Source organism: Pongo abelii, chromosome 17, assembly GCF_028885655.2.
Source record: "Pongo abelii isolate AG06213 chromosome 17, NHGRI_mPonAbe1-v2.0_pri, whole genome shotgun sequence".
Lineage (NCBI taxonomy): Eukaryota > Metazoa > Chordata > Mammalia > Primates > Hominidae > Pongo > Pongo abelii.
The window spans coordinates 46,242,866-46,267,751 of NC_072002.2; the positions used below are offsets into that span (position 1 = coordinate 46,242,866).

General features: G+C 44.6%; 2 pseudogenes; both read left to right on the plus strand.

The window, feature by feature from the left end:
* The first annotated feature begins 872 nt into the window (after positions 1–872).
* LOC100458864 (6-phosphogluconate dehydrogenase, decarboxylating-like) lies at positions 873–2,378 on the plus strand (annotated as a pseudogene).
* Positions 2,379–5,727: 3,349 nt separating this feature from the next.
* LOC100459227 (epsin-2-like) lies at positions 5,728–15,165 on the plus strand (annotated as a pseudogene).
* The last annotated feature ends 9,721 nt before the right edge of the window (positions 15,166–24,886 follow it).

Sequence of the window (24,886 nt, forward strand, 5' to 3'; positions counted from 1 at the left end):
ATTTAAAAATTTTCAGCACTGAAACTGGGGTTTCTTCATGGAAATATTTTTTTCTTTTTTGAGACAGGGTTTTGTTTTGTTTTGTTTGTTTTGAGACAGGGTTTCACTCTTGTCACTCAGGCTAGAGGGCAATGGCACAATCTCAGCTCACTACAACCTCTACCCCCCAGGCTCAATCTATTCTACTGCCTTAGCCCCCCAAGTAGCTGGGACCACAGGTACACACTGCCACGCCCGGTTAATTTTTGTATTTTCTGTAGAGACGGGGTGTCACTATGTTGCCCAGGCTGGTCTTGAACCCCTGGGCTCAAGCCATTGACCCACCTTGGCCTCCCAAAGTGCTGGGATTACAGGCGTGAGCCTCCGTGCCTGGCCTCTTTATTTATTTTTAATAATGTCAATACTCTTAAAATATAAAAGCTGAATTTAGATAGAAGTTATGCTATCACATGAAATGACAGGAGCTAGGGTTCTTTTTTTTTTTTTTGAAACAGGGTCTCGCTCTGCCACCCAGCCTGGAGTGCAGTGGCACAATCACAGCTTATTGCAGCCTAAACTTCCCAGGCTCAAGTGATCCTCCCACCTTATCCACCTTACCCTCCCAAGTACCTGGAACTACACAGGCACCACCATACCCAGCTAATTTTTCTTCTTTCTTTCTTTTTTTTTTTTTTTTTGAGACACAGGGTCTCCTTGTGTTGTGTGGCCTGGTCTCAAACTCTGGACTCAAGCACTCCTCCCACCTCAGCCTCCCATCATGCTGGAATTACAGGCATGAGTCACCACACTCGGCCTAGGGTTCTTATTTTTGGGTAAAATGCCTTCACAGCATTTCCTATTATCAGTTTTAAAGATCAGACTCTTCCTCCGTGCCTCGTTGCTCTTCGGTTCTGCTCTGTTCACCGCCATGGCCCAAGCTGACATCGCGCTGATCGGATTGGCAGTCATGGGCCAGAACTTAATTCTGACCATGAATGACCATGGATTCGTGGTCTGTGCTTTTAATAGGACTGTCTCCAAAGTGGATGATTTCTTGGCCAATGAGGCAAAGGGAACCAAAGTGGTGGGTGCCCAGTCCCTGAAAGAGATGGTCTCCAAGCTGAAGAAGCCCCGGCAGATCATCCTCCTGGTGAAGGCTGGGCAAGCTGTGGATGATTTCATCAAAAAACTGGTACCATTGTTGGACATTGGTGACATCATCATTGATGGAGGAAATTCTGAATATAGGGACACCACAAGACAGTGCCAAGACCTCAAGGCCAAGGGAATTTTATCTGTGGGGAGCGGAGACAGTGGTGGAGAGGAAGAGGCCTGGTATGGCTCATTGCTCATGCCAGGAGGGAACAAAGAAGCATGGCCCCACATCAAGACCATCTTCCAAGGCATTGCTGCAAAAGTAGAACTGGAGAACCCTGCTGTGACTGGGTGGGAGATGAGGGAACAGGACACTTTGTGAAGACGGTGCACAATGGGATAGAGTATGGGGACATGCAGCTGATCTGTGAGGCATACCATCTGATGAAAGACATGCTGGGCATGGCGCAGGACAAGATGGCCCAGGCTTTTAAGGATTGGAATAGGACAGAGCTAGACTCATTCCTGATTGAAATCACAGCCAATATTCTCAAGTTCCAAGATGCTGATGGCAAACACTTGCTGCCAAAGATCAGGGACAGTGCAGGGCAGAAGGGCATGGGGAAGTGGACCACCATCTCCGCCCTGGAGTATGGCGTACCCGTCACCCTCATTGGAGAAGCTGTCTTTGCTCGGTGCCTGTCATCTCTGAAGGATGAGAGAATTCAAGCTAGCAAAAAGCTGAAGGGTCCCCAAAAGTTCCAGTGTGATGGTGATAAGAAATCATTCCTGGAGGACATTCAGAAGGTCCCTCTACGCTTCGAAGATCATCTCTTATGCTCAAGGCTTTACGCTGCTAAGGCAGGGGGCCACCAAGTTTGGCTGGACCCTCAATTATGGGTGGCATCGCCCTGATGTGGAGAGGGGGCTGCATTATTAGAAGTGTATTCCTAGGAAAGATAAAGGATGCATTTGATCGAAACCCAGAACCTCAGAACCTCCTACTGGACGACTTCTTAAGTCAGCTGTTGGAAACTGCGAGGACTCTTGTTGGTGGGCAGTCAGCACTGGGGTCCAGGCTGGCATTCCCATGCCCTGTTTTGCCACTGCCCTCTCCTTCTATGACAAGTACAGACACGAGATGCTTCCAGCCAACCTCATCCAGGCTCAGCAGGATTACTTCAGGGCTCACACCTATGAACTCTTGGCCAAACCAGGGCAGTTTATCTACACCAACTGGACAGGCCACAGTGGCAGTGTGTCATCCTCGTCATACAATGCCTGATGATGATGATGCTGCTCCTGTCACCCTCCACGATTCCACAGACCAGGACATTCCATGAGCGCCTCATGGCACTGCCAGCTGGCCCTTTGCCCTATTTTCTGTTCAGAACTTTTTTTTTTTTTTTTTTTAGTCGGAGTCTCACTCTGTCGCCCAGGCTGGAGTGCAGTGGCGTGATCTTGGCTCACTGCAAGCTCCGCCTCCTGGGTTCACGCCATTCTCCTGCCTCAGCCTCCTGAGTAGCTGGGACTACAGGCGCCTGCCACCACACCCGGCTAATTTTTTGTATTTTTAGTGGAGACGGGGTTTCACCATGTTAGCCAGGATGGTCTCGATCTCCTGACCTCGTGATCTGCCCGCCTCGGTCTCCCAGAGTGCTGGGATTACATGCGTGAGCCACGCCTGGCCCAGATCTTTTTAAAAAGTGTTGTAAGAGACTCCTGAGGAAGGCACACAATTTATTCGTAAAGTAGCTCTGTGAGAGCCGCCGTGCCCTCTGCCCTTGCCTCTTGGGACTGACCAGGAGCTGCTCATATGTGTGAGAGTGGGAACCACCTCCTTGCAGCAGTGGCTTCTGCATGCCCCATGTGCTGGTGTGGTTCCCATCATGCAGACGGGAAGGGTGTTTGTGCACTGTGATCAATTGGAACCTCTGTATCATGCGGCTGAATTCCCTTTTTCCTTTACTCAATAAAAGCTACATCAGACTGATAATAAATAAATAAATAAATAAATAAATAAAGATCAACACTGATTCTCCCTGGGTAGCCAATTGAGGTAGTTTGGATAATTTAGTTCTTTATCTACTTTTATTGCCGATCCTCTAGCTTCAAAAATAAGTAAATTTAAAAATAAAACAAAAAAGGCCAGGTGTAGTGGCTCACGCCTGTAATCCCAGCACTTTGGGAGACCAAGGTGGGCGGATCACTTGAGGTCAGGAGTTTGAGACCAGCCTGGCCAACATGGTGAAACCCTGTCTCTACTAAAAAATACAAAAATTAGCCTGGACGTGGTGGCTCACGCCTGTAATCCCGGCACTTTGGGAGGCAAAGATGGGCAGATCACAAGGTCAGGAGTTCGAGACCAGCCTGGCCAATATGGTGAAACCCCGTGTCTACTAAAAATACAAAAATTAGCTGGACATGTGGCAGGCGCATGTAGTCCCAGATACTTGGGAGGCTGAGGCAGGAGAATCGCTTGAACCTGGGATGCGGAGGTTGCAAGTGAGCCGAGATTGCACCACTGCACTCCAGGCTGGGTAACAGATTGAGACTCTGTCTCAAAAAAATTAGGCCAGGTGTGGTGGTTCACACCTGTAATCCCAGCACTTTAGGAGGCCAAGGCAGGGGGATCACCCTAGATTGGGAGTTTGAGACCAGCCTGACCAACATGGAGTAACCCCATCTACTGAAAATACAAAATTAGCCAGGAGTGGTGGCACATGCCTGTAATCCCAGCTACTCGGGAGGCTGAGGCAGGAGAATTGCTTGAACCCAGGAGGCAGAGGTTGCAGTGAGCTGAGATTGCACCATTGCACTCCAGCCTGGGCAACAAGAGTGAAACTCTATCTCAAAAAAAAAAAAATTAACCAGGCATGGTGGCACATGCCTGTAATCCCAGCTTACTCTCAGGAGGCTGAGGCAGGAGAATCGCTTGAACCCAGGAGGCAGAGGTTGCAGTGAGCTGAGATGGCGCCACTGCACTGCAGCCTGGGTGACAGCGAGACTTCCACTCAAAAAAAAAACAAAAACAAAATAAAACAAAACCAATTTAGTCATAGTTATTTGGATAGTTCAGGCCAAAACAGGTCATTTGGCTTGAATTACATGGTTTCCTTTTCCCAGTTTAATTATTCTACCTTGCCTGGGTATGGATCCTGTCTTAAAGTTGCTGGCACGGAAAGGCAAATGAGAGGTAAATGACTCAATTCACTAAGATAAATTCACCTTGGACTTTAACTCACTGTATTAGTCCATTCTCACACTGCTAATAAAGACATACCCTAGACTGGGTAATCTATAAAGGAAAGAAGTTTAATTGACTCACAGTTCCACAGGGCTGGGGAGGCCTCAGGAAACTTAAAATCATGGTGGAAGGGGAAGCAAACATTTCCTTCTTTACATGGCATCAGAAAGGAGAAGAAGAAGAAGGAAGCCACTTATAAAACCATCAGATCTCATGAGAACTGACTTACTGTCATGAGAACAGGATGGGGGAAACCATCCCCATGGGTCATTTATCTCCACCTGGTCCCTCCCACACATGTGGCAATGATGCAAACTATAATTCAAGATGATATTTGAGTTGGAACACATCCAAACCATATCAATCACTTTCCATTTAAAACTATGTTTATAAAGACACCAAAGGGCACAAAAGCATTAGTAATATATGTAACCCAAAATAAGCTCTGGGTATTTATTTACTTTTGCTTGAAGATTATGGTTTACATGTGTAAGCAATGCTCTAGAGATTATCAGACTATCAGAAGATGGAATCCCTATGCCAGTCTTCCTCATTCATTCCCTGGGCAAGTCCCTTAATCTACATATATCTAAATTCTCTATTTTTTTTAAAAAAAAAGATGATACATATCTAAACATTATATTTACTTTTGTCCATTAATGAAAATTCTGAAAACAGAGGCAGACGTGGCGGCCGTGGCTCCATGGGCTCTGGTAGCTCCCACCTCCCCAGTGCTGGCGGCACACCCACGCCAGCCCGGAGGAGCAGAGGATATTGCAAAGGATACAGATGAAGAGATGCATAGACCAGGTATGGGAGGAGTGCAGAGCTTTCATGCCATACCTAGGTGCCACCCTTCAAGAACCTTCATGTGTTCAGCCATCCAGAAGCTTCCTGAACCTGTCCTTTTACGTTTTTCTGGGGGCTTCATTATGGAGACAAGATTGACTAAATGATTGGCCATTGGTGATAAACTTAACCTTCAATCCCCTCCCGGGACTGATCCTGCTTTGGCCTTTCTGGTGACCAACCCCATCCTGAAGCTGCGTAGGGGCTGCCAGCCCTCAGTCAATCATTCACAGGCAAAAAGACATCACTGTGGAGAGTCCAAGGATTTTAGTGTTCATTTCTGTGTCGGGTGCAGTGCTAAGTGCTAGGTGTTCACTGGTGATGAGGCAGATGGAGGTTACCAAACTTGTGGACCGGAGCCTCATAACAGACATGGACCTCACGGTAGCCTAGTCATGGCTTCCAGCTTTTTGGATCTGAGGCTCCAAAGGAGGAAATGATCGTTCAGGGTTCTTGCTCCAGCTTGATTATGGAAACTGAAACTTCACAGGGTGTGCACTTACCAAGGACAGGAAAGTTTCTCTCTTTGAAGGGCTTTAAATGTGTAACAAAGAAAAATGATGACTTTGTCTATGAGATAGCAGATGAAAAACATTGTGAACAATTACTCAGAGGCAGAAATCAAAGTCCAGGAGGCCACCTCCAATGACCCATGGGGCCCATCCAGCTCTCTGATGACCGAGATTGCAGACCTGACCTACAACATGGTGGCCTTCTCGGAGATCATGAGCATGGTGTGGAAGCGGCTCAATGACCATAGCAAGAACTGGCAGCATGTGTACAAGGAGCTGCTGCTGCTGGACTACCTCATCAAGACAGGCTCCGAGTGCGTGGCCCAGCAGTGCCGTGAGATCATCTTTGCCATCCAGACCCTGTAGGACTTCCAGTACATTGACCAAGATGGCAAGGACCAGGGCATCAATGTGCATGAGAAGTCAAAGCAACTGCTGGCCCTCCTCAAAGATGAGGAATGACTGAAGGCTGAGAGGGCCCAGGCTCTCAAAAGTAAAGAGCGCATGGCCCAGGTTGCCACTGGCATGGGCAGCAACCAGATCACCTTGGGCGAGGCTCCAGCCAGCCCAACCTCTCCACCAGCCACTCGGAGCAGGAGTATGGTAAGGCCAGGTGTCCCCGGGCTCCTACCATGGCTGTGAGTAATGGAAGTGCTTCTCACCCTTTGCCAGAGCAGCAGCAATGGGTGACAGGTGGGATGGGTGTCCCCGGGCTTAGGGAGCGGTGGTCCCCGCAGAGCTTGAATCTATCCTCGGTACTGAGCCTTTGGCAGTCCAGGCACATTGTCCTTGGTCTGGATTGAGTTTGGTTATAAAGGGACTTTCAGCCCCTTGGCTGCTCTGGTTCAGGGGTCTCTAAGGCCCTTTGCTGCTCTGTGGGTCTCATTCTGTACATCTGGGCAAAAGGTGGGCAGAGGCAGGTCTTGTCTGCTTCCTCCTCAGAGTGGGTCTGGCAGCAAAGGGTTGTCCTGCTGCATATCCAATGGGGAGTTGACTCTGGTAGCCAGGAGGAAACAAATGCTTTTTCTTGATAATCTTGTTTCTTTTTTTTCTGAGACAGAGTCTTACCCTGTTGCCCAGGCTGGAGTGCAATGGCACAATCTCGGCTCACTGCAAACTCTGATTCTCCTGCCTCAGCCACCCGAGTAGCTGGGATTACAGGCACCCGCCACCACGCCCAGCTATTCTTCATATTTTTAGTAGAGACGGGGTTTCACCATGTTGGCTAGGCTGGTCTTGAACTCCTAACCTCGTGATCTGCCTGCCTTGGCCTCCCAAAGTGCTGGGATTACAGATGTGAGCCACTGCACCTGGCTGATAATCTTGTTTGTTTAATCTCATATTAAATGTCTTTCCACTGACTGAAAAAAGTAATAAATAAAAATAAAATAAAATATTGAAAACAGTAAGAAGCATACTTTCTATAAAGGTCTAAGTTTCTAAAATTCTTTTCCTGTTCTTCAAACTCTGTGGTAAGTTAAGAAAACTTGGTGGGGTGTGGTGGCTCACACCTGTAATCCTAGCACTTTGGGAGGCCGAGGCAAGTGGATCACCTGAGGTCTGGAGTTCGAGACCAGCCTGGCCAACATGGTGAAACCTCGTTTCTACTAAAAATACAAAAATTAGCTGGGTATGGTGGCATGCGCCTATAATCCCAGCTACTTGGGAGGCTGAGGCAGGAGAATTGCTTAACCCAGGAAGCAGAGGATGCAGTGGAGATTGCACCATTGCACTCCAGCCTGGGCAACAGGGCAAAAACTCTGTCTCAAAAAAAAAAAAGAAGACTTTTGCTTAATTCTTAGAACTCCAAGTACACATCCTTGAATAATGATAGCTACCATTTACAGAGTGTTTACCTAAATCCAAGCAACATCAAAGTGTTCTACATGTATTGATTCATTGAAACTTCACAACACTTCTCAGAGGTAGATCTTATTATTCACAACTGAGGAAACAAAGGCACAAAATTAATTGACTTCCCTCAGAAATTCCATGTAGTAAGTGGCAGACTTAGAATTTAAACAGTATGGCTTGACTCCCTACTCTTACTTTTTTTTTTTTTTTTAGATAGGGTCTCACCCTGTCTCCCAGGCTGGAGTACAGTGGCACAATCTCAGCTCGCTGCAGCCTCGACATTCTGGGCTCACACGATGCTCCCACCTCAGCCTTCCAAGTAGCTGGGAATACAGGCACACACCACCACACCCAGCTATTGTATTTTTTAGTAGAGACAGGGTTTCGCCATGTTGCCCAGGCTGTTCTCAAACTCAGGGACTCAAGCAACCTGCCCACCTCAGCCTTTCAGAGTATTGGGATTACAAGTGTGAGCCACAGCACCTGGCCAACTCCATACTCTTATCCATTATATGCTATATCCCTTCTGTTGCCATGATGCTTCATAATGTCATAACTGGAATTTTGGCTGTATCCTCAATAAATACTTGTTAAGTGGGTCTGAATATAATTCTTAATATGTATTTGAGAAATAATAGAGTTGGCATTTTCAGAGAAAGACCTTAAGTTATGACTACTAATTTGTGGCCATTAATATATATTCATTGTGATATATAATGAGAATGCTGTTTCTTTGGATATAGTTGAAGAGAGCTGGCCAGCTTTTGCATGCCCTGATAATCTGCCCTTCTCTTGTCCAAAAATACACATCTTCTTTAGCACATTCCTTTATGTATGATTTTAAACTCCCTCTCCATTTTCCCACTCTTCTATATGAATATTTTTGGGCCGGGCGCAGAGGCTCACGCCTGTAATCCCAGCACTTTGGGAAGCCGAGGTGGGCGGATCACAAGGTCAGGAGCTTGAGACAAGCCTGACCAACATGGTGGAACCCCGTCTCTACTAAAAATACAAAAATTAGCCAGGCCTGGTGGCGGGCGCCTGTAGTCCCAGCTACTTGGGAGGCTGAGGCAGGAGAATCGCTTGAACCTGGGAGGTGGAGATTGCAGTGAGCCAAGACTGTGCCATTGCACTCCAGCCTGGGTGACAAGAACAAAACTCCCTCTGAGACGGAGTCTCACTCTGTCGCCCAGGCTGGAGTGCAGTGGTGCCATCTTGCCATCTGGGATTATAGGCGTGAGCCACCGCACCCGGCCAAAGGCTTTTAGTTATTAATTTCAAAAATAATACTCAACATTTCTGCTTTAGTTTGAGGAATCACTGGCACAAGACCTAAAACTACATTAACATAAAGTTTACTAGAATAAACCAGAATAAATATATAAAATGCATCCTAGACCCTTCATGCTTTTAAGCATTTGAGTGAGTGTCCTGACCAAACTCTCTTTGGACAATATTCTGCACCACATAACTACAAACTCTAACTTTCCAAACTACACAGTAGGCTGGAATGTGAGGTTGGGAACATGATCTTTGTATTAGTTATTGCAGGAGTAAAATGCAGACAACATCACGGACACCCACTAAATTCACTGACCATTAATGACATTTGATACTCTGAATTTGGCAGTCAGCAAGCAGGTTTGGGGCTTCAAAAAATTCAAGAAAATATTAACATTTCTACAATGTTATGTTTGGTCCCATAAAAAATGTGAAAGAATTTTGAAAAATATAAGATAGCATTGAGACATAAAGTAGTATTATTACCATCATCAGAATCTGTTAAGTGTCTCCATTTTCAACATCAATGGATTGAAATCTGATTATACAATTCTCCTTTCACCCATCTAAGTGTCCTTCTGGAAAGGGAAAGACACGTGCTTTTTCCACAGTCTCCTTGCATGCATCTTTGCACAATCTCAGCTGCTCTGCTAAAGGTTCTAACCACCACTTTCTGTGACACCTGCCAGTCCTCCCCCTCTCCTGCTGATCTGCATCCTCCTACTTCTCTCCTCCCTGCCCCACCCCTACATATGCATTGTCTGGATCCTGTGACCCTCACACTCATCCCTCACTCAGAGCAGTGCATCCCTGAGTAATACTTTCTAGGGGCACTCTGCCCATCCACCGGATGCGATATACATAGAATATGATTTCCATTCTCCTTCTGAAAGTCAGAGAGCACTTCCCAGGATGAGTCTCTGAAAACTGATAGCAGGTTTTCTTCCAGAAAATTGCAGGACAGGTTGGACTCTATTTTTAAAAAATACCCTCGAAGTTTCAATTTTTAAAAAGCTGAAAAGCTATATTTCTGGCTCTGTAAGTAATCCATGTCTCTGAACTCTGTCCTTAAGGTCATGAGATATTTTACAGTATTTGTCCTTGGAAATATACATTAGAAATACAAATGAGATCAGGCACAACTTTGCAATTAGTTAAGAGCAGTGAGTAACAGGGTTTCAAAAAAAATACCTAGGTTTATGTCAAATTATATAAGCTAAAGCTTTTCAAATGCATTGTAGAATTACAAATTGTGGCCTAAGTTTTCATCAGATTCTGAGTTTCACATTGACTAAAGATCAAGAAGGAACATAAAATCTAATATTCAAAACAGAATTAAAAGCTACATGCCAGGCCTGGTGGTTCACCCCTGTAATCCCAGCACTTTGGGAGGCTGAGGTCGGTGGATCACTTGAGGTCAGGAGTTTGAGACCAGCCTGGACAATACGGTGAAACCCCGTCTCTACTAAAATTACAAAAATTAGCCGGTGTGGTGGTGGGTGCCTGTAGTCCCAGCTACTTGAGAGGCTGAGGTGGGAGAATCGCTTGAACCCAGGAGGCAAAAGTTGCAGTGAGCTGAGATTGTGCCACTGCACTCCAGCCTAGGCGACAAAGTGAGACTCTGTCTCAAAAAAAGTTACAATATTCCAGCAATGTGGTAGTCTAGTCTAAGCCTGTTTACTGCTGATAATCCAGAAGTCATCAAATACCAAAGCAAAGACCTAATCTAGATCTTAGATTGAGTTGAAACATGACTCCTCATGACTTCTAGCCTTTTTCTGGGTTTTACTTTCCATTGCGATATATAAAGAGAATGCTGTCTCTTTGGACATAGTTGAAGAGAGCTAGCTAGCTTTTTTGTACCCTGATCATCTGCCTTTCTCTTAACACACCGTTTTTTTTTGCGGGGGGTGGTGGGGACGGAGTCTCGTTCTGTTGCCCAGGCTGGAATGCAGTGGTGCGATCTCGGCTCACTGAAACCTCTGCCTCCCGGGTTCAAGCAATTCTCTGTCTCAGCCTCCTGAGTAGCTGGGATTACAGGTGCCTGCCACTACGCCCAGCTAATTTTTGTATTTCTAGTAGAGATGAGGTTTCACTGTCTTGGCCAGGCTGGTCTTGAACTCCTGACCTCGTGATCCACCCGCCTTGGCCTCCCAAAGTGCTGGGATTACAGGGATGAGCCACCGTGCCCAGCCCAGAATAAACACCTTCTTTAGCATGTTCCTTTATGTATGATTTTAAACTCCCTCTCCATTTTCCCCCTCTCTTCTATAAGAATATTTTTATTTGCCTGTGTTGCCCTAAAAATGCAATGCTTGGAATTGAACATGCAGTTCCAGATGAGATCTGACCAGTGTGAAGTACAATGCAATGTTCTCTTCTACCATCTTGACAGTGTACTTCTTCTAATGTCATTTAACAAATAGAAAGTTAAAGAAAAAAAGTTTTACAGCTATTGGAATGTATGTAGCTGGCAATCCAAAAGTATTTCTGAATGTTGTTAAATGAAAAGCCAGGCTGGGAATGGTGGCTCATGCCTGTAATCCCAGCACTTTAGGAGGCCAGTGTGGGAGAATCACATGAGCCCAGGAATCAAGACCAGCCTGAGCAACATAGCAAGACCACTTCTCTACAAAAAAATTAAAAATTAGTCAGGCATGGTGGCATGCACCTGTAGTTCCAGCTACTCAGGAGGCTGAGGTGGGAGGCGTGCTTGAGCCCAGGAAGTCGAGGCTGCAGTGAGGTATAATCATGCCACTGCACTCTAGCCTGGCCAACAGAGTGAGACCAAAAGAAAGAATAAAGAAAAGAGACCGGGCATGGTGTCTCACGCCTGTAATACCAGCACTTTGGGAGTCTGAGGCAAATCACGAAGTCAAGAGATCTAGACCATCCTGGCCAACATGGTGAAACCCCGTCTCCACTAAAAATACAAAAAAATGAGCTGGGCATGGTGGCACATGCCTGTAGTCCCACCTACTCCGGAGGCTGAGGCAGGAGAATCCCTTGAACCCGGGAGGTGGAGGTTGCAGTGAGCCGAGATCATGCCACTACACTCCAGCCTGGCAACAGAATGAGACTCCATCTCAAAAAAAAAAAAAAAAAAAGTAAATAAAATAAAAAAACAAAAATCTAACCAAACAAAACATGCCAGCTTTTCTATATTATTTATTTATTTTTTGAGATGGAATCTCGTTCTGTCGCCCAGGCTAGAGTGCAGTGGCGCAATCTCGGCTCACTGCAACCTCTGCCTCCTGGGTTCAAGCGATTCTTCTGCCTCAGTCTCCCAAGCGGTTGGGACTACTGGCACCTGCCACCGTATGTGGCTAATGTTTGTATTTTTAGTAGAGATGGGGTTTCACCATATTGGCCAGGCTGGTCTCGAACTCCTAACATTGTGATGCACCTGCCTCAGCCTCCCAAAGCGCTGGGATTACAGGCGTGAGCCACCGCAGCCAGCCTATTTTTGTTTTTAAGAAAACGTGCAGAACAAGGCCAGGCACTGTGGCTCACACCTGGAACCCCAGTGCTTTGGAAAGCTGAGACAAGAGGATCACTTGAGGCCCAAAGTCCACCACCAGGATGGGCAACATAGTGAGACCCTGTTTCTGCCAAAAAAAAAAAAAAAAAATTTTAAATTAACCAGTTATGATGGCTTGCACCTGTAGTCCTAGCTACTCATGAGACTAAGATGGGAAGTTTCTTGGGCCCAGGAGTTTGAGGCTGCAATGAGCTATAATGTGCCACTGTACCACAGCCTGAGTGATAGAGTATGACACTGTCTCTTAAACAAACAGGCTGGGCTTGGTGGCTTATGCCTGTAATCCCAGCACTTTGGGAGGCCAAGGTGGGGAGATCACTTGAGGTCAGGAGTTCAAAACCAGCCTTGCCATCATTGTGAAACCCCATCTCTACTAAAAATACAAAAATTCACTGGACATGGTGGCACATGCCTGTAATCCCAGCTACTCAGTGTTGGAAATAAGAGCTCAGAGTTGTAAAGAAAATGAGCATTCAAATAAAAGATTTCTCAGCAAGGCAAATTTACTTCTGTAGAAGGGTGCTGCTCATTCTTGTCACTGCAAGAGCACACTGAACAAAGAAGGGAATGGGTTTTTATCCCTAACACAGTCAGTCCCTACTACTGTGTCCAGTCCCCATTGGCTGGGGTCGGACTGCACAACCTAAGCTGATTCCGATTGGCTACTTCAAAATGGAGCGGGGGTGGGAGCTACAGCAGTGGGAAGAGCAGTTTCGGAACTAAGGCTGCCAAATAATGCACAGATGTGGGTTGTTACAGATTGGGAATGGATGTGGGTTACAGATTGGGAATGGATGTGGGTTACAAATTGGGAATGGCTGGAAATTGTTTACTGTAACTAGGGGCAAGGAGGCAAGGAAGATAGGCTTTGAAAATAGAGGACAATGGATCTTTGAAGAGGAACTCAATGTTTCCTACAACTTCCCCGTCTTGATTTTCGTAATTCTTCCTCTTCAAACTCTTTAGCATGTCTTGACTCTGCTGTTCTGCTTGGTTTTCTAAAAGTAGGAGTTTATCTGAGTAAGGTGGGGGAGAATTAAAGGTTTTGGTGAGAGCTGTTTCTGTAAGTCTCTGCACCAATCCATGAATACAGGGTATGATGCAGCGTCCTACAAGAATAAGTACACCTATAACAATTGCAAGAGGTAAGGCCTTGTAATGCCTTTGTAATTGTTCCATTGGGGGCTATGTTATTAGGGATGGAATAGGGACAGGACAGACTGGTTTCTAAGCTCTTGGAAGGGCTTAAGCTCACTGCATCCCATTACGTCTCCAAGGAATGCTAAGTTTTCCTCCTGTCATGAGAGACAGGAGGTAAAATTGACATCAGGAGACAGAGGCTGGATGGCCCTCGGAGGCTGACCCACAGGGTGTCAGACTTTAGGGAGTAGCAGAGAAAGAGATCAGCAGAATTCATTACCCCAGGCTGTGGGGTCTTGGAAGAGAGTTACAATAAAGCTCATGCCCTGTCGAATGGAAGACCATCCAAGTGGTCATTGGGTGTGGAAGGGATAAAGGAGGTATAGTAGGGTTAAATTGTTATTAGCTTTAGTCTGGTAGGACTCTCCTCTGGAACAATGGCCCATGACTCTGGAAGTGGTGACACCTTCTTGACTCGGGTATGATAGATGAGTCCATCCTCTTTCTGCTGTTTGGACTGCAGTCTCAGTGGTTAGAAGCACTAGGTAGGGTCCTTCCCAAGCTGGTTCTAGTTTTCCTTCTTTCCAACTTTTGATGAGGACATAACATCCAGGCTGATGCTGGTGTGCTGGCAACTCTTAAGGGTGGTACCTGTGCTAAAAGACCTTTAGTTCTGAGAGAAGAGAAAGTGGAAGATAGACCAAGTATATAATTTCTGAGAAACTGATCTTTTGTTTCAAACATAGGAATGTCAGCAGTGGAGTGTAAGTAGGGCAACCCATATAGCATCTCATAAGGAGATAAACCAACATCTTTCTGAGGGGCAGTTCAGATTCTTAACAAGGCAATGAGTAGGCATCTAGTCCATGGCAACCGAGTCTTTAAGACTAATTTGGTTAAGTGACTCTTTATTTTCTCCACTCTTCCCAATGAAGGTGGGTGCCAGGGAGTATGGTATTCCCATGTTATGTCTAGTGCTTGGGTTAATTTCTTAATGACATGCACAGTGAAATGAGTCCCATTATCTGAATCAATATTTTCTGTTAGTCTATACCTGGGTATAATATTTTCAATCAATGCTTTGACTACATTATTAAGTTGCACTTGAAAAGGGAATAGCTTCCACCCAGTGAGTAAGGTGATCTACTATCTCTAATAAGTACTTTAGGCGAATGATTGAGGGCATTTCAGTGTAATCAACTTGGACACTTTGGAATGGTCTTAATCCTGGACTTCTTCCCCAAGGTGTGGTTTTCTCAGGTCTACTTATTAGTCTTTTTGCATATTAGGCAACTATCTGTAACTTGTCTTGCCAGAGTATAAATTCTTATACATCCATAAACCCTGAGAACTGCATCACACATAGCTTGAGGTCCCGTTTTGATGCAGGTGAGATAAGACTTCTCTTACAAGGGGTTTGGATAACATTCATCTTTGGTCTGGTAGCACCCATTTCCCTTCTGATTTTCTTTGGCCCCTATTTTCATTGATTTCTCCCTTACAGTGGAAGAGAAGATGGGGACTGGTCAGGGGAGGAAGACAAGGGATTAGGTGAAAAACGGGTGTTTCAGAGGAAATGGCAGCTTGTTTGGCTATTTGATCTGCAAAGTTATTCCCTCGACTTTCAAAAGAAAGACCTTTTTGGTGTCCTGGGATATGGACAATAGCTGTTTCTTCTGGCAACTGGAGGTTATCTAATACTTGAGTGATTAATTCCTTGTGGACAAGGTCTTGGCCTTTGCTATTGAGACCTCATTCAGTCCAAATTTTCCACAGGTGTGAGCTACCCCGCCTCCAAGGCGTACTTGGAATCAGTATAAATAGTCCCTTCGTGGTTTTGCAAGTGTTTCAAAGCCTGATTTAATGCAAACAATTCACAAGTTTGGGTGGACGAATTATTAGCCAGTCTTCCTGACTATATTTCTGCAAGAGCTTCCCCATCAACTACTGAATATCCATTATGTCTTTTTCCTTCAATTACCCAGGAAGGGCCATCTGTAAATAAATGCTGTCATGTTTTGAAAGGGGTCTCTCTTAAATTGGGCCTGACTTTTGTGTGATAATCAATTAAATCTAAACACTGATGCTCAGGTCCTTTTAGATTTGGATTCCCTGTTAGAAAACCTGCTGAGTTAAGTGAATTATCAGGGGTTAGTGTTAAATCATCTCTTTCTAATAGGATAGCTTCATATGCTAAAATCCTTAAGTCAGTGAGCCACCTTCCTGCTTTCTGGTTTAAAATAGTTCTAACTTGATGGGGTGTGCTTACAACCAAAATTCCCCCCAAAATTAGCTTTCTGCTTTCTTCAGTTAACAAAGCAGTGGCTGCAATAGATTGAACACATTCGGGCCATCCACAGGTTACGGGGTCTAAAACCTTTGATAGAAAGGCTACAGGTTGCCGGTGGCCCCCATGTTCTTGGGTAAGTACCCCTAAAGCTACCCCCTTGTTTACATTAACAAAGAAATAAAATGGCTTTTCTAGGAGTTCCTGCTTAGTTTTAGGCAAAGGTAGGGATACAATTCCTTCAACTCACTCAGGTCCTATCCTTCGTTTGTCCTTACTTATTAAGTGCCCTAAGTATTTAACTTCAGGCTCTACAAATTGGAGTTTTCCCTTTGAAACCTGTAAGCCTTTTTATCCAGAATGGTTAAGGAGGCCAATGGAGAGTAATTTCAGTGGGCCTTATCCTTTGGAGACCCCTGCTGGAAGGTGGATAACATAATACTTGCTTTTTGTTTTTGCCTACGTATACTTTCTGAGCTTCTCTAAGGAGTTCGTTCATGGGACAGTCTTTTCAATTCTCTGTCTTTTGTCTTTAGCATTCCCTGCCCAAGGGGATCTTCATATTTTCCCAGTGAGCTGCATTGTTATTGTCCCACCGGGGGTCTTAGGCGGAGAATTTTTGGTCTGCGGTGGGAACATTTTGACGTGAGAATGTTCATGTTCCCAAATTACCATAGCAGCTCTACAGATTATTCTCCTTTCTTCCCCTGAAAAGAGGATGCCCATGATGGACATTAATTCAGCCCAAGTATATAATTGGGGTCCTAAAAATTGGTCAATTTTATCTGCCACTCCATACGGGTCATCTAACAGTGGCTTGACTTTTTTTTTCAAATTTCAAACTTCTGAGCTGGTTAAGGGGACATTCACAAAGCCAATGGCTCCCCTTCCTATGGGCACCTCTCTTAAGGGGAAGAATGTTGGAGCTGATTCCTTAGAGGTAGAAGGGAAAGGGAAATTCTGAATATCCTTTTTACATTGCTCTACCTCACGTTGAAATCCTTTCAGGGAAGGGTACTTAGGAGCAGGCTCATGGAATGACAGTTCCCAAAAGTCAGGGTTGTAAGAAGGAGGAACAACGTGAGTAAGGGAAGGATCTGGGGCGGCAGTGGCTGTCTGACGGGGAGGGAGGTTAGGGTCAGAGGCATTAAGCAGGGGAAGGTGGTCTACAGGATCCCATACTCTGGTGGACTGTTTGGAGGTAGGGACCCTATTCTTTTCTGAGGAGTAGGTTTCTGACTTACTTCCTGTAGTTTTTAGGGGATAAAGGAGACTTGGGGTTTCCCATCCTGGAGATTTGACCTGAGGCCCAATCCCTTGTCCTAGAGATTTCTTGCCTTTCCTCTCTCTAAAGGCTCAACCCCTCTTACTGGAGATTTCTTGCCTTTCCTTTCTCTAAAGGCTCAACCCCCCCTTACTGGAGATTTCTTGCCTTTATCCCAACCACCAAGGAAATACTTTGTCACCCCCCATGACATTTCTTACCTTGGTCTGTGCACAGTTACCTGGTTGCTGCAGTATGTGAGGATCCTTTCTGCCCACGTTGCTGAGTGTCCAGGTTTATTCATCAAACCGGGTAGGGCCCAATTCCTTACCCTGAGGCCACCACAGCAAGGCAGTGGGATGCTTCTCCTCATGGGAGGGGACTGAAGACCTTTTCCCAGAGGAGAATGGGAATCCCAGACGAGCCCGGGAAATAAGAGCTCGGAGTCACAAAGAAAATGAGCACTCAAATAAAGGATTTCTCAGCAAGGCAAATTTACCTCTGCAGAAGCACTGCTCATTCTTCGGATCACTGCAAGAGTACACCAAACAAACAAGGGAATGGGTTTTTATCCCTAACACAGTCAGTCCCTACTACTGTGTCCAGTCTGCATTGGCTGGAGTGGGACTGCACAATCTAAGCTGATCCCAATTGGCTACTTCAAAATGGAGCAGGGGTGGGAGCTACAGCAGAGGGAAGAGCAGTTTCGGAACTAAGGGTGCCAAATAAGGAACAGATGTGGGTTGTTACAGATTGGGAATGGATGTGGGTTACAGATTGGGAACAGCTGGAAATTGTTTACCATAACTAGCGGCAAGGAGGCAAGGAAATTAGGCTCTGAAAATAGAGGACAAGCAGAACCTTTGAAGAGGAACTCACTGTTTCCAACATCGGGAGGCTGAGGCAGGAGAATCGCTTGAACTCAGGAAGTGGAGGCTGCAGTGAGCTGAGATCGTGCCACTGCACTCCAGCCTGGGTGACAGGGTGAGACTCTGTCTCAAAAAAAAAAAAAAAAAAGCAAACTTGCAGTATATGAGGCTAAAGTTTTATGGGACCTTTAATTTTGTATCCACCTTCTCAGTATATTTGATATACTGGCTTCACATGGATACTTCACCTTTTTCAAGGATCAATTTCATTAGCATCAGTAGCCACTTTCTTTTTTATTTATTTTAACTTTCATTTTAGTGTCAAGGGTACATATGCAGGTTAGTTATATGGGTATATTGCATGTCTCAGGGGTTTGGAGTACAGATTATTTCATCACCCAGGTAATAAGCATGCTATCTGATGGGCACTTTTTCAGTCTTCACCCTCTTCCCACTCTCTGCCCTAAAGCAGGCCCCAGTGTCTGTAGTTCCATTTTTTGTGTCCATGTGTATTCTGTGTTTAGCTCCCACTTACTACTTTCATTTAACTCAACTTTAAAGCAATCCGCCAGCTCAGAAGTGATTCTTGCCTGAACAGAATTCCACTGGATAAGACCTACTCCAAGCATGAATACATAGTGAATGTTGACCAGCTATTGTTGGGTATTGGCAGCAATAAATGATGTCATGTTTTTTCTCCAAGAGGGAAAGGAGAATGTTATTGGAGGAAGCATCCACAACAGGAAACTGGCATGATCTGTTTTCTAACGTCAATATGAGTTATATATTTATTTATTTATTCGTTTATTTATTTTGAGATGGAGTCTTGCTCTGTTGCCCAGGCTAGAGTGCAGTGGTGTGATCTTGGCTCACTGCAACCTCCACCTCCCGGGTTCAAGCAATTCTCCTGCCTCAGCCTTCTGAGTAGCTGGGATTACAGTTGCCTGCCACCATGCCCAGCTAATTTTTGTGTTTTTCACTAGAGATAGGGTTTCGCCATGTTGTCCAGGCTGGTCTTGAACTCCTGACCTCAAATGATCCACCCACCTTGGCCTCCCAAAGTGTTGGGATTATAGGCATGAGCCACTGTGCCTGGCATAGATTTATTTTTTTGAGCAGATTACATGTTTCTCTGAAATGAGGAAATGTTTTCTGTGATAATGATAGTGATCATGTAAAAGAATGGCCTGATCTAAAGGAATCACCATTTTGTCCAAACAGGTGATTACCGGGAACAGAATGTAAAAATAATTTGCTCACTGTTGTATCTCCAGCAATTGATACAATGCTTGGTAAAAAGCAGATCCTCAAAAAACAACAACAACAACAACAAAAACTTTAGAAAGTAAATAAAGAAAGGGGGAAGAGAGGAAAGCCAAGAGAATGAGGAAAGACGTTTCAAGAACATCAGATAAAAGCCCAAATATTGATGCAGGAGAGGATCTCCAAAATCTATGTCCAACTTCCTTATTTTAGATATAGTAATTGCAGACACAGAAGAGTTCACTAACTTCCCAGGATTATAATATCTCAAGCTAGATGGTTACTGTGTCATTCCCAGATGTTAAGACTTTGGACTGGTGTGTGTGTGCGTGCCTGCATGCACGAGAGTGACTGTTGCCCAAGATGGAGTGCAGCCTCGGTAATTTTTATGTTTTTGTAGAGACAAGGTATCCTCCCCCTGTTTCCCAGGCTGGTATTGAACCCCTGGGCTCAAGTCATCCACCAGCCTCGGTCTCCCAAAGTGCTGGGGTTACAGGCATGAGCCACTGCACCTGGCCAGGACTTTGGACTTCAGTCTTCTTAATATAACACTAGTGGAGCTGCAGGAAGTATCATCAAAGGAAGACCCTGGGATCTTGCACTCTGACTCCAGATTAGCATGCTGAGATTGCAGGAAGCTTGAGAAGAAGTCTTAGCCACAGACTTAGAAGAAACTCTGGGATTTAAATGAGAGAGCAAAAGCAAGACATAGTGGAGCAATTTAATTCTAAACACCAGACTAAGATTGAGCAAATCGACAGGTGCTGTTATTTCCTTACTGTCAATGGTCTATACTTCTCTACACACTTGCATCATTGTCCGCTCTTGCTAACAATCTGGGTTAGACTGCAGTAGTTAAAACTCAGGGATAAAAATTAGCTCTCTTAGAGATTATAATTTGCCAGTAGAATTCAGAGACTGTGATGGCACAGATGACAGTGGCTTGTCTCGACATCAGTACTGGGGCATGTGAATAGATGTAATCCTTAGAATACAGCAAAAAGTTCTGCAGCCAATCATTGGAAAAAGTGTAGTTATGCAGATTTCTTCACAGCAAGACTTTATAAGGCCTTTAACATACTAATATGAGTTTTGAATCTCCAAAAGGCAAATTGGTTCTTAGACTTTCTAAACTTATTTGACCCATATACTCCCTACTTTGATTTTGAAGACTTATTTTCCAAGGGAATATACTTGGGGACAATGGTTTTTCTTTTTAAACTGTGATTTCATATCATAAACCAGTACACACACACTTCTAAAGGTAAAACTAAGACAAAGTTTTCATAAAATATTACCTACTTTTTCTTTTTTTGAGATGGAGTCTCGCTCTATTGCCCAGGCTGCAGTGCAATGGTGCGATCTCAGCTCACTGCAACCTCCGCCTCCCAAGTTCAAGTGATTCTCCTCCTGCCTCAGCTTCCCGAGTAGCTGGGACTACAGGTGTGTGCCACCACACCCAGCTAATTTTTTGTATTTTTTTTTTTTTTTTTTTGAAATGGGATTTCGCTCTTGTTGCCCAGGCTGGAGTGCAATGGCACAATCTCGGCTCACCACAACTTCTGCCTCCTGGGTTCAAGTGATTCTTCTGCCTTAGCCTCCTGAATAGCTGGGATTACAGGCATGCGCCACCACACCCAGCTAATTTTTTGTATTTTTTTTAGTAGAGTTGAGGTTTCTCCATCTTGGTCAGGCTGATCTCGAACTCCTGACCTCAGGTGATCCACCCGTCTCGGCCTCCCAAAGTGCTGGGATTACAGGCTTGAGACACCGTGCCCACCCTCCCACAAGGTTTTGAGTGTTTTGAAGGTGAGGACTATGTCTTATTCTTCTTGGTATCACCAGCACCTAGCATAACACTGTGTACAAAGTAGGCCTCAATAAATGCTTGTTGAATTTATTTGAGTTTCCAGAAATGGGGAGGTCATCAGAGAAATGTACAGGCCAGGAAAAAGCGATTGAACTCACTCCAAGGAAGTTTTTTTGTTTGTTTGTTTTGTTTTGTTTTTGAGACGGAGTCTTGCTCAGTTGCCCAGGCTGGAGTGCAGTGGTGCAATCTCAGCTCACTGCAACCTCTGCTTCCCAGCCTCAAGCCATTCTCCTGCTTCATCCTCCCCAGTAGCTGGCATTACAGGTCCCCGCTACCACGTCTGGCTAATTTTTGTATTTTTAGTAGAGACAGAGTTTCACCATGTTGGCCAGGCTGGTCTTGAACTCCTGACCTCAGGTGATCCGCCCATCTCGGCCTCCCAAACTACTGGGATTACAGACATGAGCCACCGCTCCCGGCTAGTGTTTTTAAATAAAGGGAGAATTATAATGACAGGCAGATATGTTTTGGAAAGTATTTTCGTGGCAAGTGCCTAAAAGTAGGAGTCAGAGAAACCCAAGTCCATGAGTTGGCCAAGAGACTGAAAGACCCTCAAGAGAAAAGATGGGATGGGAGGAAGGCAGCTGGAATCACAGTCAAGGCAGCACTACAATGTGCTGGAACTCCCCAGCATTCTGACCCAATACCTACTTCGTGCAAGGTTGGGAGTGCTGTAGATTACAGCAAAGTGTAACAACAGAGCCCTTTAAGTGCAAAATACCCTGTGCCTACGGGCTCTGATTTGAGAACTACTTGTACTTTAACCCGATGATTGGATTAACAGCAGCACTTGCCCTATTGCAGGAAGTGTGACTTTTTTCTCGGAGTAAAACAGGCACTAATTTTGGGACTTGGCCCTGGCTCACATAGGAAGGGGGCGGGAGAGTCTGACTCAACTGACAATGGAAGTCCAGCCAGGAGAGCAAAGAACAATGTCCTCAGGTAAGGCCATTAGTGTCTGGCACATCTGTGGCTTGGTGGTGACTTCCATTCACCAACCAGCCTGGGTTTTGGGGACAGGCTCTCAGGCCCCAAGGAGAGAGTAGGCAAATGCAGGGCAAAGCTCTCATGCCAGAAGAAGTATGGAGAGTGGGCCTGGCAGTAACGTATGATGCCTGCTGTCTTGATATAATGATAAATAACATGCTTTTTTGTCCTCAACGGGTCCTACTTAGGACAATAAATTATATGTCATTTTCCACACAGAATACTTGGAAAAATCCCAGAAAAACAACTTTGCAACAGGAACCAAGGCAAAAGCCAGCTTTATAAATTGGGGCAAGAAAGAATCAAGGTGGGAACTTTGGCCCACCTTGCATAGAAGAAGCAGGCTGTCCTTGTAGTTACTAGAAATCTCAGAGACAGTACTACCCATATCCTGTGCAGAAAGCAACAGGATCTTTGTCCTTATTAACAATGGCGCCTGCAATCCTCCAAAATGCAGGGGGAGAAAGTCTTCCTATATCTGTATTTCTATTATCAGACTCATCATTGAGAATCACTACTATTTATTTAACATTTGAAAGAGTGTTAACTATCCCTGAAGAAGAGAATGTTTTTGCACAGGGTATTCTTTCCAAATATATGGACAAGACACTGTGCTACATCATGCAGAGGTTGCAAGTTGCTTATAATCTAATTGGAAAGTTAAATAATTATAAAAGATTTAAATAGTAGTCCAAGAGAGCAACAGAAGAGTTATTAAAAACTCATGCCTGGTTAATAGTCAAACCAGTTGTGTTAGCTGTAATTTTTATGAGAGTTCAAAGAGAAAGAGTAACCACTTCAGATTAGGAAGATAAAAAAATATTTTGCAGGAAATGGGACATCAAGTCTTTTTTTTTTTCGAGACAGAGTCTCACTCTGTCACCCAGGCTGGAGTGCCATGGCGTGATCTTGGCTCACTGTAACATCTGCCCCCTGGACTCAAGCTATTCTCCTGCCTTAGCCTCCAGAGTAGCTGGGATTACAGGTGCATGCCACCACACCCAGCTAATTTTTGTATTTTTAGTAGAGACGGGGTTTCACCACGTTGGTCAAGCTGGTCTTGAACTCCTGAGCTCAGGTGATCCACCCACCTCAGCCTCCCAAAGTGCTGGGATTACAGGTGTAAGCCATTGTGCCCAGCCGGGACATTAGGTCTTGAAGGACTTCCCATTTATTAAGTACTTACTATTTGTCAAACATTCATTTTCACATATGGATTATTATTTCTCAGAACAATCCTATGAAATAGGCATTGATATCCATAGTCTACAAAGGAGGGAACTGAGACGCTGAGAGTTTAAGCAACTTTTCCTAGGTCACCCAGCCAGTAAAAAGCATAGAGGCTCAGACCCATATGCATGTTACTTCAAAGTTTCTATTTTTTCTGAAGGGGGGAAAAAAAAAGAAAAAGAAAAGAAACCAGAGGTTTCCAGTCAGGTTGAACAATGTGAACAAGCTCACGTAAGTCTAATAATGGAAGATATGTTTGGAGTTCTGCAAATAGCCCTATTTGATAGGAGTAGAAATTTCAGGAAAGTGGAAGGGTGGCATTCCACCTAAAAAGTTAAGGAAGGAGTAGTTTGTGAAAGGCCTTAAACAGCAGTGCAAAGAGTTGTGGGGAACTATTTGTGTTTCAGCTTGGCCCTCTATGCGTGGAGCCAAAGATAGGGCATGGAGCTCAGGGTCCTAGGTTGTACCCATTCAGGTTGAAAGGGCAAGGGCAAGGTTTCTGACATCAAAAGAGAATATAGGCTAAAACTAGAAGGTACAGATAACCTGCAAACTAGAAAGGAAAATAAGAAATGCTAGTGTCGAGCACCCAGATTCATAAAGCAAGTCCTGAGTGACCTACAAAGAGACTTAGACTCCCACACAATAATAATGGGAGACTTTAACACCCCATTGTCAACATTAGACAGATCAATGAGACAGAAAGTTAACAAGGATAACCAGGAATTGAACTCAGCTCTGCACCAAGCGGACCTAATAGACATCTACAGAACTCTCCACCCCAAATCAACAGAATATACATTTTTTTCAGCACCACACCACACCTATTCCAAAACTGACCACATAGTTGGAAGTAAAGCACTCCTCAGCAAATGTAAAAGAACAGAAATTATAACAAACTGTCTCTCAGACCACAGTGCAATCAAACTAGAACTCAGGATTAAGAAACTCACTCAAAACCGCTCAGCTACATGGAAACTGAACAACCTGCTCCTGAATGACTACTGGGTACATAACGAAATGAAGGCAGAAATAAAGATGTTCTTTGAAACCAATGAGAACAAAGACACAACGTACCAGAATCTCTGGGACACATTCAAAGCAGTGTGTAGAGGGAAATTTATAGCACTAAATGCCCACAAGAGAAAGCAGGAAAGATCCAAAATTGACACTCTAACATCACAATTAAAAGAACTAGAAAAGCAAGAGCAAACACATTCAAAAGCTAGCAGAAGGCAAGAAATAACTAAAATCAGAGCAGAACTGAAGGAAATAGGATTAAAAAAACCCTTCAAAAAATTAATGAATCCAGGAGCTGGTGTTTTGAAAGGATCAACAAAATTGATAGACCGCTAGCAAGACTAATAAAGAAAAAAAGAGAGAAGAATCAAATAGACACAATAAAAAATGATAAAGGGGATATCACCACTGATCCCACAGAAATACAAACTACCATCAGAGAATACTACAAACACCTCTACGCAAATAAACTAGAAAATCTAGAAGAAATGGATAAATTCCTCGACATATACACTCTCCCAAGACTAAACCAGGAAGAAGTTGAATCTCTGAACAGACCAATAACAGGATCTGAAATTGTGGCAATAATCAATAGCTT